This window comes from Frieseomelitta varia, unplaced genomic scaffold, assembly GCF_011392965.1.
Source record: "Frieseomelitta varia isolate USP_RPSP 00005682 unplaced genomic scaffold, Fvar_1.2 scaffold_187, whole genome shotgun sequence".
Classification (NCBI taxonomy): domain Eukaryota; kingdom Metazoa; phylum Arthropoda; class Insecta; order Hymenoptera; family Apidae; genus Frieseomelitta; species Frieseomelitta varia.
This window is the reverse complement of record NW_025109605.1, coordinates 200,808-215,423: the sequence shown is the minus strand read 5'-3', so window position 1 is coordinate 215,423 and position 14,616 is coordinate 200,808. Positions and strand designations below refer to the sequence as shown.

The following is a 14,616-nucleotide window of genomic DNA, read 5'->3' as shown; positions in this document are numbered from 1 at the left end:
ATTGCAAACAATTATAGTACATTACAGAATTTACTTAATATATCATTTTGAATATTCATAATTATACTTGACATAATAATAATGATTGTTTAAAAATTCGAAGTTATATCATTGTTAATATTTTTCTAGTTTGAACGTTGCAAGAATAAATACAAAATGATAAAAGTGAGAAAAAAATGATAAATGTGAAAAAAATCATTAAATGAGATATTAAATGTGATTAAAAAACTTACGTACTCTCCGTACTGTGACATCTTTTTGTAATGTCCCCTTTTGCATGCTCCAAAAAGATATAATAATACTTTCAACTAAATCCGTTACGATAGAGAAAAGAAGAATTATTAATCTTTCTTATTTCTACAATATTTTTTATAATTGAAACCATATTTTTTATGACATATATGAGATAAAATCTTTTTCTTCGCGCACACTTTCTGTGCAGTTAATTCTACGTATCATTAGGAAAATAATGAAACCTATTTCAAGAATAGAAATTTTTTAATTTAAAGATATTTGCTATTATGAAATTAACTAGACTATTATCACAAAAGTTTATCAAAATAACATTGTTATGTTAAGAATTTAACAATGTTGAGTTTGAATTAGTCAACGTGATTAAATTACATTTTATTTAATGTATTATCTTGTCACAAGGTGATTATTTAGTAAACAGTTGCAATAGAATTATTTGAAAAAGATTATTGAAACAAAATTACGTATATACTCGGATAATGATAGTACGTAAAACGAAAAAATATGAACACAAAGAGTACACATTTTCGAGAAACTTTAAAAAAATTTTTTAGGAATAAATTTTTCGAAAACTTGTTTCAAGTAGTTTTGCAGCAAATCTGAGGAAACCATAGAATTTTTGTTTAAAGATTTTTCGATATCTTTCCATTCTCGAGATATTTCTCCCTAAAAAAAATTTTATATTTCTTTTAAGAGGTGATTTTACTTTTTAAAATTGAATTTATCTATTTATTGGAACCGACTTAGAATTTATACAATTAAAACAATCATTTGTGTTATGCTGTACTTATACATAAAATTTCATAATTCTTTGAATTTTTGAATTTCTTAATTTTTGGATTTCCTAAGCGTAGAATATTTTATTTTTGTAAAATTATCCAAAGAAATATGTTTTTATTATCAATAACTAATACAACACAATTCTTCCTTAAAAAGAAGTTTCCATAGAAAAAATTCGATTCTGAAAGAATTAATTATTTTAAATTATTAAATTGACTTAATTACTGAGATAAAGTAGCTCGGAAATTTGAGAAAGTGTAAATAGTAAAACTTCATAAAAAATAATAGCAACGTCAAAAATTTGAAAGATTATAGGCGCAAAAATCGTTTTTTTTTTTTTTTTTTATTGTGCTACTGAAAAAGATGATTACCTGATTACCTATGTATGTCATTAAAAATTCTTAGAGAAAAATTTTGCAAAATACTAGAAATATTAGCATTTATGAGAACTATGAAACAATGAATGACTATTGATTTGAGTATGAATCATAAATTACTAAATAAGATAATGCGAGAAAATAATGTGATGTAGATAATGCGATAAAAAAGAATTATACAATTTGTAAATAATATTCGAAAATATTGATCAAATTTATATTAAAGAATTAATTAATAATAGATACAACGCTGTTTGAAAAGATAACTTTAGTGAAATGTAATATCGAGCATAATTTTTAATTAGTTATTTTATTTTTCCTGAACCATCTACTATCTAAGCTAAATAATTTCCCAATATTTGTAATTTTGAATTAAATTATATAATTTATATATTTAATATATAATATATATATAAATAAAATTTTATATATATATTATATTTATTATATATTAATAAAATATGTAATATATAATAAATAATATAATATATAATAAATAAAATGTTATTTTAAAAATTTTAACTTTCTTGTTTAATGTTTATCTAAATTAATTATTTTAAATTAACCAACAATGTTAATTTAATTAAAATCAATGATAGTCAATAATTTTCCCCATGCCTGAATAAATAATACATTTGAAAGATAACTATAGGAGAAATGAAAATAAATAGTCATTGCATGCAATTTAACAAATAGATAAATATAGAAAAAATGCTTTATCCTTGCAAGATCGCAAAATTCAACATTGTTGAAGAGTTTAGTCATGTTTGTCATTGGACCCACCCTCTCAATATCACTGCTTCCCCTTCATCGCCATCATTCTAGGCAATTATTCGCAGCCGAAGGGAAACGTGTACGCCGATCTCCTCTGAACTCTGTTCAAAGATACCCCTGACCCCTTCCTAGGGCTCTTTACATCCAGCAGGCTTCTATGGGAAACACAGGGTTTGAACGTGCGATGCACAATTCGTACTTTCGTTTCTATGTATTCGATAGTCGCGTACGTATTCGAAAGCTGAGCATGTATACGTTCGCGAGGCCATAGAGCAGCTCTGCAGCAACTGCGCCAAACTTCGAATTAGCACCGACGACGAACTTCGAGATTTACAGTACAACTGCGACCTCCGCGAGTGCCGCCACTGAAAGAATTACACCTCCATTTAAGATATATATGTATATATATATATGTGTGTGTGTGTGTGTGTGTGTATAAGTATATGTGCAAGAGTATAGCCATGCGTATTCTCGCCTTTAAAATTAACGTACCCTATTGAGAAATCATTATGATATTTCTCGTATAAATAGCATACGCCAGATTTATTTACGATATTATATATAAATGAATAATTAAAATTTAATAGACGTTTCATTCTCACAACACTAACATCTTGTTCTTAAAATTAAAAATATATAAACCATAGTCATAAAATTTTATACGTAAAATGTATAACAAGTTTAATCAGATTTTATTTTTGACAAACAATTTAAAATTAAGATTAAGTTAATTTTATAAGATTAAAAAATATGTATGAAAAATATATATTCCAAGGTCATTACAATTATGCAATTTTGGTTAAAGAAAATTGTTTCTAATAAATCACATTATAAATCATATTTACTGTACACAACATATACTTATTGTTTCATATCTCTTATTTATAAAAGTTATTATATTCCATATTTGTTCACAAACACACATTAATTTGTAATTAATATAAACATATATTGTTCACAAAGCAAATATATGAAATAGAAAAAAAATTTAATTTTAATCAAAAATTTTAATTTAAATCAAACAATAATTTTGTCGTAAAATGGGAAAACATTTACAATTAATACGAAGATGAAGGATTAAGGTATAGAAATCAGTTGGCAGACGAGAATATACCAGAAAGTCCTCTAATAGCAAATACATTATCCCCACATTGAAGTGGAGCTTTCTAATAGATGTTAACGAACCCGGTGTAATAACACTTAGTAGTAAAAGGCAGACATACTTTAAGATGAAACTAGCAAGAAATTGTTTCCTAATCAAAGATTTGTTTGAAGGTACAGCGTAATTGAGTTTCACAAACATTGAGGTATAATTTATTCAGTAGGTATATTTACCCACTGAAAGAGAACCGCTGATTGATTTGTTTATTGAAACACATATAAATTAGTTAAATGTACTATACGGTATAAACTGGCTAAATAAATTAAATTTACAAATTTATTGATTATCAAGACCAGTGAATTAATTTATTTATCATCAATAATTACATGTCGAAATCATATACATATTGAAATGATGAGGCCATTGTACTAACAATTGAATTGTAATAAACAAAACAATAATTTTAAGCACATTATTGTTTAAGAAATAAAACTTATTACCTCTCATGTCATGTTGCTCATTTACTAGTAATTATTTTTTACTCTTGTCCATATTTAATAATCTAGTAAATAATATAGGATTTGTAAACAAAAATTTAATTTCGATAATATACTATATAATAATTCGTAAATTTTTTAACATTTTATTATATATCGTTAATATTAATTGTTTTTATAGTATGTTATATTTTTTATAACATTTTGTTTATTGTTAATTTGTGTCATTCCATAAATATATCTCCGGGCATTATCGCATTTATACCTAATACCACTCGATGTTTTCGTCGAATAATTAACGTCGACTAGCATCGAGGATCGCCTGACTAAATCTTTCAAAATATTCATTTTCTCTCCACTAAAGTAAATACATACCTCTCAAAAGAAGGATATATATTATAACAACACTTTTCTCCACTTGGAAAAATTAATCAAAATACATATTTTTTAAACTACTTATATGTGTCGAGTCGATCAAGATCAGTCTTTGAAGTATTCAGATGATAAATAGCGTTCATTTGTCTAAGCATTCAAAAATTAACAACCATTGTGAGGAACATTTTAACACTCCATTCAATATTAAATTGACAAATGATAGGCAACTTTGCAACTACAAAAGGATTTTCGTTTAAAGTAAAAGAGGGAAATTAACAGTTCAGTGACTTCTGATGTAGAAGAACTAATATTAACCACATACTAAAAGAAATAAAACTTAATTTTATTAATTTAAATATAAAATATATTATAAAAACTATAAATATAAAAAGATTATTGTAAGCCAAAATATAAATTTCTCATCAAATTTTATGTATGTTATAGGAAAGGAATTTAAAAATTTAAAATTAATCCCATATTTTTAATCAATTCTATAATATCAAAATTGTGTTTCTATTTAATTTTAAGATTAAATACATATATAATAATAAAAAAAACTATAACTAACTCTAACTGTGTACAATAATAAAAAAAAAAAATAAAACTGTATTGTTATAAACTTATTATAGGAAACTTTTATATGTATTATTGTATACTTTTGGAATTTCAATAGCATTGTAATAAAATATACTTCCGTGATTGTGTTATAAAATTTGGAGGAAATTTAAAAATATACATGGAAGTCAAAACATTCATTGCGAATATACATGTATATTTGGCAAAAATCAATTATTTAATGCAATGTTAAAATTAAAATAAATATATTAAAATTTATTAATATAGTGAATCATTAATTTTTTAAATATTTTTATAACCTCTGCAAATTGTTTATTTATAAAATTATAAATTTGAGTTTCCAGATTTTTTTCAAATTTTATTTATATATTTTAATTAACTATCGTTTTCATTAATATAATAGATGTATAGTGAAAATGATAATTTCTAATTAAACTTTTTTAACTAATATTTTTAAAATGACTTCAATTTAGCTAGATTGAAATATTTTCGCAGTCCCCAAAACATGTTGCAAGTTTCTCGTTTTAACTCTTAAATACACAAATTTGTAGCTTTTAAAAAAATCATGCATTCTAATAATAGCTACCTGAAAATTCAGATTCAGGAAATTCTTACTTACCTTTTAATTCTTAATTAATTAACTCAGATAATTCTTACTTTACTCGTACTTTTTAATTCTTAATTGTTTTTTGCTGATACACAATTAGTTTTTATTGTAAACTTGTTATCATTACACTTTATCAATATGACAATATGATCTTTGATTACTTTTCTCAAACACAAATTCTTTTTAAGCACATAACCAATATTAAATACACGATTATCTTCAAATTTATTAAACTCGAGTTAATCTTATCACTTTAATGATTGCATAATATCGAAAGAACTAACAATATCAATAATTTGACATGCAGTATATTATAAATATTTTGACGAAAACATTTTGTAGCGCATTGATAGTGATAGATAGTTAATAGATATCATAATAAATGTTTGAGATCTCCAGAATTTTTTCTCCGTGTCAATATTAATCAATATTTATGTAGTAATTATTTAATCACTTTATCTTACAATTATATTTCACCAATTACTATATTATAAATAATTCTATTATATTATATATAAAAACGTATGGAAATTGTAGTAAATTAATTAAAAATAAACTTAAAAACTTTAATAACCAAGATCGATATAAAGAAATCGCTTTTTCAAATACTTATAATAATATTTTAGTAACTATTATTAATACTTACATAATTTCAGTAAATATAAATTTGAAAAATCAATTATTCTGTAATAAATTTTTAACACAAAAAGATATAATTATTATTCTGTATGATTTCCTTTGACTAAATAAATTTAAGCTAAATTTTGAAAAGTCAATTAAAATATTTTCAAATATTAGGTTCTATGATACACACGATATTTAAAAAAATATTAAAGACATATTATTACTAGCATATGCAATTACTTTATAATACTGCAATAAAAATCAATGTCTTAGAAATTAAGAAATTAAACTTAATAATATAAAGTAAATAATATAAATATAACTAATAATAAAATAACTAAAATAAAGTAATATAATATAACTAATAATTTTTTTAACTAATTTTTTATTATTTTCATAAATGATTCATTACTAACTATAGCATAATGCTTTCTTTCTTCCAAAACTCACATTTGATCAATGTTTCATATTAAATTCTTCAGATTCTTGAACATTTTAAATATATCTTATGTACATCATTATTAATTATGAAAAAACTGTGTAAATATCGTAAATAAGATACTAGTATCTTATTTGTTGTTATTACATTTTAACGACTAGTAACTTGTATATTATGAGATGTGTATGCTATTATAATTTATAAAAGTAATATGACTTCATGATCACACTATTACAAATTGTGTTCATGATCACCTGATTACAAACTGTGTTAAAAATACAGGATTGTCCCATAATTGGTGATATTATTAAATAGGAATAGTTTTAAAAATAGTTTTACTTTTTTTTTGACTCGTTTTTTCACGTAGAATTATTTTCTGTATCTGTATCCAAAATTGTTTGTAATACTGTTACTATTTTAAATATGTTCTCGTTGAAAACTTATACTTTTTTTTCATGCTGGATTGCTATGACTAGTTTATATCAATTAATATTAGGAAAGAAAAATAGAGTAAGAAATAAAAGAAAAGAAAAATGCATTTTATCCAAAAATTATAAAAGGACTTATCAGAATAACAAGCTAGCAAATAAAAATCAAATCAAGAAATTTATTTTGCTATACTGTTACGCACACATTTTATTTATATATGTAAATAATTCATGCAATAAATAGTAACATATTATTTTAGCTACAGTTAAAAGCGACTTTGTAAAATTATAAATCTGAAGACACTTCATTTGATTGTCAACTGCCAATAGCTTAACAACGTAATATTTTTAAGCGACATAATATAAGACATACATATTTCTAACTCTTATAACTCAGAACAGATTCTTGGTATGCAATGCCGTAACGTCAATTTCTTGTGCTTGAACCAACAGGTATCGTAGAGTGTAGCACGATTTGCGTTCAAACAGCTTTCCGGTTCAAAGTCTGAAACTAGTTCGACAGAAACGCGGCAATACCTTCATAGTGTACAAACGTCACCATGTGACTATCGTTATTGGAAACAGCCATTTCAAGGGTCATAAACTCCACTCCGTACTTCCAAACAAATGCGACCGTTAAAAGAGTCGTTCAATTAATTCTAGTATATATTAAGTTTAAAAGATTATAATTACTATTTTTTTTCAATATTGTACATATATCGTGTAAATCATAAATGATATTGTAATTCCGTCATTTTTTCTTTTTTCGAGATTAAGGTTAATATATTTTTTTAAATAACTTTAATAGACTAATTAACAGAAAAATTCAAACATTATTATTGTTGTATTACTTTTCAGTCTTTATTTTATTACATATATTTAATTTGTCATACATTGGTTTTCGGTAAATTTTAAACAAAGTAATACATACAATGAAACATAAAAAATAATGAAAACATAAAGAATCAATGTATCAATGTATATATTTATTTTGACAAAACTTATTTTAATTACTTTATTTTGATGTATATAATGGAAAAAAATGAAAAGAATAGGCAATCGAATCCTAATTATTTAAAAAGAAATTAAATCATTCATATGGCATGGTAGAATATATTGCTCAAAAGAAGTCTAAAAAGAATTCTGATCCGATGTGTTATTTCTGAAGCAGTAAACACAATAATAATGATAAATATATCCATTGACACGCATATGTATATATGTATAAACAGAAAAGTGTAGAGGAGTGTAATAATTAGCGATGGAGAATAATAGTGTTTCGAATTCGGTGGTACAACCAGAAAGGAGCTGATTAAGTTGAAAAGGAAGAATAAAATTTTTTCTATTTAAGATTCCATTTTCGAAAAAATTTAAGTTGAGAATTTATGAAGTATATTTAAATTTAGCTAATACTTAAACTAATCAGAAATGAACAGGAAATTAATTTATTTTCTCCCTGTAAAAATAAGTCAAAAGTATAAAATACAATTGTAATATCTTCTATTTTCGAGAAAACTTAATTTCAAGTATCAAGTCAATTTTTAACTAAAATATATTAACTTAATATGCACAAAGTCTGTTTTCTTTAAAACGAGGTATTAATTAAACAATTTAGGAAAAATTTTATTCCACATTTTTTATTTTTGTGAATAAAATAATCTCCCACTGATTATTCTTGTCTAATTTAAAATTAACCAAATCCAAATATTTTTGATAAATTTTTAAACTCGAAAATGATTTTAATAATAAATTTTCTCGAGAATGAAGCTTTAAATGAGAAAATTTTATTCTTCCTTTCTCACTTTTTTTTTCTTGTAGCATCATTATATTTTAGGTCGAAAATACCTTGTATATTACTTCTTTTGTCCTTGTAAGGTTGCGTATAGCCACTTGGAAAGAACTTTTGCAAAGAAGTGAGCTTATTACTTATTATAATACATTTTAATACATATACTATTTCTCTTGTCCTTGTAGGACTATATACAATCTCATTTTCCGCTACCGCCATGAGACATATGCAACATATAAATTCTGATGGTTCGTAATGTACATACATACATACATACATACATACGTCGTACCTTGTGATCTATGAGTTCGTGCACGATATATCCAATGTATTAAAACAGTGATGTATATTGGAACACTGATGTTAGCGGTACATATGTAGGAACACTTTTTCTGTTAAACACTTCTGTTTTCTAGATAATCACTGGATTCTTTTCCCCATAATTATGAGAGATCTGTCTATTTTTTTTTTTTTTTTTTTGTTTTTTGTTTCTTTATTTGTATGCTCATCAAAACGAAGTAAATGAAAAAATTAGTTGGTAATTGTCTAGAAATTGGTATTCTTTACCAATGAAACGTTAAGATCATTATTTTGAACAAATTTTCCCTATACATGTTACTGTGAAGATAAATTTCATCGATTTCAATGATTTTTAAATTTATGACAGAATTTTCGAGATTATACTTAATTATTTAAAAGTTCTGCTGCATCATCAATTTCAATAACGTTAGAATACATATATAGATAGACATTATCGAAAATATATTATATTTTCATAAATGACATCCTTTCATTTTATTTTAATACAAATTAATACAAATTTCGGTCAGCTGTCGTCGAAAACAATACCAGTACTCTTTAAAAAGAGTTAATCATTTCTTTAACTGTAACTTTAATTAGTTTCAGTTAGACATTTTAACTTGGTCGGCATAAAGCGATAGATATACACAAAAATATTATCTATATATATTAGTATAATCAACATTATATTTTATAGGTTTCATTTAAAATTTCTTAAATCAACTCATACCAGTGAATCATACCTATTCCGAATAATTGGCTTACTTCTGTTTCCAAAATTTTTGATCTTAACTTTCAAGTCATCAAAAATTCTTCTTGTAAATATTGCTTTTATGCAAAATTCCAGTTAAATCGAAAATAACACGTTTCTAGAAATTTCGCTGTAGATTTTTATAAACATCTTGAAAACTGTGCCGAATGGGATACAAAAATTTTTACAGTATATTTCAAGGTTATCAGCGAGGTTATCTTTCCTAGCGTCACTACTTTTGTACAGTGTTTATTAATATTCGGACATCATGCTATTCAAAATATTGTTGTGGATTTCGATTGTTTATAATAGTAAGTTTGAATTAATTTTTCAATAATATATTAGAACATTTATTATAGTTTATAGTAACATAACTTTTATTTATTTATTGCACATACTTTTCTTAATATCAAACATAAATTATGCGAAGCAAAATATTCGAACATTTGAAAAACTATAATATTTGAACCTGAAAATTGTTAACAATAATTAATATTTTGAGTAGCCCTTGACTTCAATTACATATCGCAGACGCTTAGGCACATTTCCAGTAATTTTTTAAAAATAAATATTTTAGCGAAATATTCTTCCATTCTTTGATTAATCGATGTATTTGCATTTGTTTTTTTATAACCTGAAAATTAATTTATTAATGAGTAAATATTAGAACTATAAAATGTACAAATGCACTTGAAAATATACAAAAAATAACAAATGAAGTATAATAATAAACAAAATCTACAAAAGAAGATATAGCTCACAATATGAGATAAATCAAATTTAATATTGTAATAAAATTTGTGAAATAAAATTTATTGATACATTTTACTGGAACAATTGAGACATAAATATGCTGCGTCAAAACAATTAATATAAAATGTAGTTATTCGTTCTATTATAATTCTTGCAAACCTAGTAATAAAATTCTTCACATTTTGCTTATAATATATATATAAATAAACAATATATGTAAATATAATTAAAGTGGAAAGTGAGATTAATTTTTATTTTTGGACTTATCATATACTTATTGTTTAAATTATATTAAAAGTATCTTAAAATGTAAAACGTAAAATTTTTTTCGACTGACTTTCCTTGTCACAAATTTTTCCGTAATAATGCAAATATCAACCAACTGCCACAAATCATTTCATAATTATTTTCTTCCATTTTAATTATCAATAACAAAGATATTATTTGATGAGTTTCAATATCTATCGAAAACTGTACACGTAGCAAAGAACGTGATAAACAAATTAGAAAGAAAAACAATTTTGTAACATTGGATTATCGTTAATTTTTATCTCACAATTAATTTCCTTTACAATCTTCGCTAATCTTTAACGTTTAATATTATTTAAACTGTAACTAAACTGAATTTAAAACATCTATATTTATAAATGAACATGATTTTTAATTAAAAATTCTTTTAATTAGTTCATTACTATAGCCATTTTATTATAATTAATTAATTCATAAATGTTGAAAGTACAACTAATATATTGTCATTTCAACTTATCGCAATTATCTCCGCAACTATTCATCTTTCGAAGAAGTATTTGAAATAAAACTTGTTCTGGGTCAAAGAGATATTTTATAACGACTATTAATGTTCAACTATTATTTACATACTGTAACAACTCTAGCATTTTCGAGGAAAAAAAATGTCTTTGCTTTTTCACTAAATACTATCAAAATATTTTAGAAAAAAAGGAATAAAGCATTTTGATAGTCTTTAGACTTTACAATGAAGCATTTTGATAGTCTTTAGACTTTACAATTTTCAATTTTGGCTACTTCGCTACCGTTTTTTAAATAAAAGGTTCATTTTATCGCATTTTGAAACAAGAAATCAATTGAGAGAGATCGAAAAAATTATACAGTTTTTGTTATTTAAAAAAAATTATAAAAGAAATTATTTAAAAAATAATTAAAGAAATTATAATAAAAATTGGGAAAAGCCACTAAATTAAAAATTTATTCAACTTATTTTAAACTGTTAAACTCAGCTTTTCCAAATAATTATCATATTTTTCTCTAGCACTATTCAGTCAATCTCTGCATGTATATTATTATTTTAGTAGAATGCAATATTTCATCAGCAATTGTGATTGCAAATTTATTTGTATGTTCATTATATCCAATTCTAGGATATCAAATTATATTTTCTCCAATTATCTATCGACAACTTGATACTTGCCGTATCTTTCGTACATTGTGAAAATAGTATAAAATATATACATTATATATATTTCATATACTATATATATATATATATATGGTGGTCTAACTCAAAAATATCCGACCTCTGCATACAACTTTGTCTTTGAGTGTCCAATTGTAAAAAGCAAGTATGGAGCACTTAGGGGTGGGGAGGGGGGGGGGGATCTTTTAAAAGTAACCCTTACCAATTAACAGAAGCCTAAAACTGTTCAGTCGACAGCAATACGCAGTTTTGTGAACGTCAAATTCCCCGAGCGTCGCATTACACAATGACGGAGCGAGACGAGCAAAAGAATTTACATCAAGTTTTGCCAAAAACTTGATCACACCTGTTCGGAGACAATTCGTATGATTCGAAAAGTTTACAGAGACTCTATGAGTGACACGCAGATAAAGGAGTGGTTTAAAGATGATCGTATCTCATTGTCAGTGAGCAGTGATCCGCGTTCTGTGAGGCCTTCAACGTCGAGGACGGCGGAAAACGTGTAACGTGTTTAAGACGCGATTAACGAAAATCGTTGCTTGACTGTACGCGAACTAGAAGAGGACCTCGCAATTCCCAAAACCACTATTGCAAAAATTTTAACTGGGAATGACTCGGGTAGCGGCAAAATTCATTTCACGACTGTTGACGGAAGAGCAGAAAGATTACGGAGTGGAAGTTACTAAAGACATTATGGAGTCAATCCAACAAAATCCTGAGTTGCTTCAAAGGCGACGATATATGGGCTTACGGCTACGACCCTGAAACGAAAGTCCAATCGTCGCAGTGGACGACGGTAAAAGAGCCTCAACCGAAGAAAGCACGGCAGAGTCGGAGTAACGTCATGCTCATCTTTTTCTTCGATAGCAAAGGTGTTGTTCATTATGAATATGCCCCACAAGGTCGCAAAATAAATGAAGAATATTATTTAGAAGTATTGAAGCGATTGCGTGACGCAGTACTGAGGAAATAGCCGCATCTTTGGGAAAATGAAAATTGGTTGCTACACCATGATAACGCTCCTATTCATCCCGCTCACATTGTTCAAGATTTCTTAGTAAAACATGGCATTCTTCAGCTTCGGCAGCCCTCGTACAGTTTGGATCTAGCACCGTGTGACTTTGGTTATTTCCAAAACTGAAAAAAACGTTGAAAGGCCGAAGATTCGACGACGTCGAAGCAAAAAAAACAAAATGAGACGCAGCAGCTGCTAACCATAAAAGAAAAGGATTTCCAGGACTGCTTCTAGAAGTGGATCGATCACTGGAAGAAAGTTATGGAGTCGCAAAGGAACTATTTTGAAGGTGACGTCGTGGAAATTACCCCAAAATAGATATGTTTTAAAATACAAGCAGAAGTCGGATACTTTTGAGACAGTATATATATCCATATCCTTCGACTATAAAGGAAGAGAGAAAGAGAGATTATGCTTCTCTTCATTCATAAGAATAGCTTCTTATCCTTTTCTTTCAATGAATGTATTATTATGAAAACGATAAATATTTGTATATATAAGGATTATTTTATAGTTTCCTTTTTGTTATTTTACAAACTGAACATAAATACAGAGTATTCTATTTGAAAGTCTTACGTAATTATTTCTTAAATTATTTATAAAAAAAAATGTTTTAAATAAAACTTTGTTTCGAGGTGGAACATCTTTTGATGGTCATAAATTTTGTTTAGGTAGAAGCTAGGTTGCTTTCAAGATTTTAAGGTAACCTTCGTTTTTTTTAGATGAAATTATGTACATTTTCAGATGAACATGTAGCCCATTCCATGGTGAATTCACCGATCTTCATATATTGGTGTTTCAAGGTTATTCAAAATCAATTACTGTCTTTCAAAATCTCTTACCTGTATTAAACATATCAAGAAATTATTGTTTTATCTTTCATATTCGGCCTGGAGCATCAATGTACTGCATCCCTAAAGGATAGTTGTTGCTCCATCTTTCTAATGTTTTAAAAGTGTTTCACATATAATATGAAGAGTGAGGGAGTGTGTTGGTACGAGGATGAAGAAAGGTGAATGTTCGGAATGTGAGGGTAATGTGAGGAAAGGTTGTGCGTTTCGTCTCAGAGTCGCTACCTAGACTCATCCAGTGGGGCTGATGGCAGTGACCCCTTATTCCAGACGCTTATTGTTATAACTACTCTGGACGGTCATCCATCCTAGCGGTGTTCCACACTGTTTGCGTAACATCGAAGATCGCTAGACTTCGACGCTAGATGTACAGCCACTTGCGGCTTGTACGAATCGATGTTCGAGACTTGTACTGGAGGGATTATAGGCCGCAACATGATAGATCAATAAATTCGTCATGGAACGGGCTACATGTCCATTTGAAAAAAAAAAACAAAAAAAATACAATCACTTTGAAATCTCAAAAGCACGTTCACCGACTAGATCAGTGATCAGCAAAAAATGTCCTTTCAAAACAAAGTAAATTTTTGTTGAAATATTTTTTCTATAGAAAAAGTTTTCAGAAGCAATAATTTAGGAGATAATTGCGTGGGATATTTCACTCTATCATATTGTTGAGTAACACGTTGTGCACTATATACTTTGTTTAAGTTATTCTCTATAATTCTAACTCTCTATAATTAAAATTATTCTGTACGAGGAGCGTTAAGCTTCTTGTCCACATAAAAGAATTTGTTATCCTATTTAGATATGTTTGAATAAGGGTAACGGCTCGCCTATTTTTTCATGCTTGCAAGAAATCTTAATTGTCTG

At 26.4% G+C, this 14,616-nt stretch overlaps 1 pseudogene; it reads left to right on the top strand.

The window, feature by feature from the left end:
• Positions 1-12,082: 12,082 nt before the first annotated feature.
• LOC122539009 lies at positions 12,083-12,642 on the top strand (annotated as a pseudogene).
• The last annotated feature ends 1,974 nt before the right edge of the window (positions 12,643-14,616 follow it).